We start from the raw sequence: 2,646 nt of genomic DNA on the forward strand, positions 1-2,646 counted from the left end.
GTAGCAAGTGGAAATTTTGTTGCCCCACAGAAGTTCCAATGAAAAATTTTGATAGTAGTCAATGTTAAAGGATATATAATAGTATCAGTAATGTTTGGAAAATTTCAGAGAATTTTAATGGTCTTAGTTCCAGGCCTTTTAACATGAAGAATGGAAAATTAGTTATTGCTGTCATTAAACAGGCATAAGCTTCAGTTTTCCAAATGTTTAAAGTATCTAACCGCTGTTTCAATGTAAGGGCTAATCATACTTTGAGACAGTCCAGCTCCCAGATAGCTCTAGGACGTGCAATCACTGTAAGGACATATCCTTGCAGTAATGGCCTCCCTGCTGACCCATAACAGCTGAAGCAAATTCACTGATGATAAGTAAAGGGGAAGCGGAGCAAAGTGTGTTTCCAGAACTGGAAACGCCACCCCTCTCAAGGAACCCACTCACTCTGACTTTGTGTCTATTTATCAGGAAGTGAGTGTTGAAGAATGAATCACGTTAGTTCAGTAGCTGCTGGAAGGGTCGATAAACACCTAAATATCCTACACGTACTGGACGCCTGCTGTCAGGAGGCCAGAACAGCACTCCTGCCTTGAGACGCCGTCCGCTCTGGCTGGGTCGTCCACTTTACAGTATGGGTCCGTTTTTTACTCATCATTTCTGATGCTATCTCTAGCTAAAGAGACAAGGCTTGGCGAGGGGGGGTCGCCTGACCATCTGAATCAGCCATCGCTAGCCTGTCTAAGAGTTTCATATACAGGCTCGGTGAGTAGGGTGCCAGCCACATACACTGAGGCGGGCACGTTTGGGCCTGGCCCCAGCCTGCTGAACAACAGTGACAACTGCAACAAAAAAGAGCTGCATGTGGGTGCCGCCTGTGGCTCACAGGAGTAGGGCACCGGCCCCATATACCAGAGGTAGAAGGTTCAAACCCAGCCCTGGCCAAAAACTGGAAAAAAAAATAGCTGTGTGTTGTGCCAGGTGTCTGTAGTCTCAGCTACTCGGGAGGCTGAGGCAAGGCAATTACTTAAGCCCAAGAATTTGAGGTTGCTGTGAGCTGTGACATCACAGCACTCTACCCAGGGCAACATAGTGATACTCTGTCTCAAAAAAAAAAAAAAAAGTTTCACATACAAGCCGACCCTTTCCTTCCCTGTGCTGGCAGAGGGAGTTGCTGGGTTTGCACTTTCATTGCCAGAACTGAATGCGCTCCAGCTGAGTGTTCCTCTCTGTCCCACCAAGCCATTCACTTCACGCTGATTGGGGGGCTATCCAAGAAAACGGAAGTCCTCCTCAGTAGCATCTTCCAAAGTGAAATCTGGAGTGTGCTTCCCTCCAGTTCCCGCTTCATTTACTTCTCAGTCTTGGTAAAAAGGAAGGGTATGCATTCCCTCTCCCCCCGTTGTCGAGTTCTGACTTTACAAGAGACTTACAGCCTTGTCATATAAATTTTAAATATCTCAAAGGCACAAAGGGAAAACACTCTCCAGTCCTTGGGGTGGGGCGGGGGAAAGAAACTTCACAAGAACTACTTACAGCAAACCTTCCTGGTTAGCTGGCTCCCCGGGGGTCCTCCTTCCCCTGCTCCAGGCTGCCGACTGCTGTATGCCGGGTACGGATCTCCTGCAGCCTCCTTGTAGCTGGGTGTGGCCATGTGCAGTGCGGCCAGGAGCTCTGGTGGGAAGTCTGTTGGAAGCTCCTGGAACGCTGTTGATTTCCTCACCAAATGCACAGACTTGAGGGGTGGCTCCCTGCGCTCTTCTTCCTGCCCCCCCCCCACAGTGGCACCCACAATCACAGGAGCCCGCTTGTGAGAATAAGGTGACAGATGATGCTTCTGGATGCTGAGCGGAGGAAAACTTGTTCTTTCAGTAACATCCCTGAGTCCCTGCACCAGCCATGGACTATCTCTGGTCTATGAAAGAAAAATGAACCACAGTTTGCTTAAGTCACGGTTTTTTTTATCTATACCCAAAAGCATTCCTAACCGCGGTAGCGCTCAACTTAATAGCTTACTGTTGAATCAGATAAACAGATGAGTAAGCCCGCTTTAACGTTTTATAACTAATCTTAACGCATAGTAATAATTCGTGTCACTGAACGTTCTGGTTCTCCAGCGTCACACATAGACTTTCACTTGCGCAGCTGACAACATACACTCCGAACCCCTGAGTGCTGGAGCCGGCAGTGCACAGCCCCGCTCCTCTCACCGTGAGACTCTGGGCGCTTCTGCAGCTTCTACCTGCACCACCCGCAATGCCGGGAAAGCCGCGTCTGTGTCGCGGAGCTGCCGAGCGGGCGGGGGTCCCCACCCAGCGGCGCCCCCCACGCTGCTCAGCGGCCCTCTTCACCTCTCTCAGCCATCCTACTTCCCATTTCCCACACTTACTCTTCCAGTCCTCACCGTTCTCCTCAAGTCCCCACCAACTCTTTTCATTTCATAGACAAAGTCAAGGTTTTCGGGCGGGACGCCCCTCCTCCTGCTCTGAAGGCGCAGAGCCCTCCTCCTCCTCCGCGGCCAGCCTCGCTGCGCGTCCTCGGGCTCCCCACGCTGCTGGTCACCGCAGCTGGCCCTCATCTTCCATCACTTCCCCTTCATTACTCTTCTCTGTAGCCTATAAACATGCTTCATTATCTCCAATTAGAGAAAAAAAA

Source organism: Otolemur garnettii, unplaced genomic scaffold (assembly GCF_000181295.1).
Source record: "Otolemur garnettii isolate 467f Iridium unplaced genomic scaffold, OtoGar3 scaffold00039, whole genome shotgun sequence".
NCBI classification, from domain to species: Eukaryota; Metazoa; Chordata; class Mammalia; order Primates; family Galagidae; genus Otolemur; species Otolemur garnettii.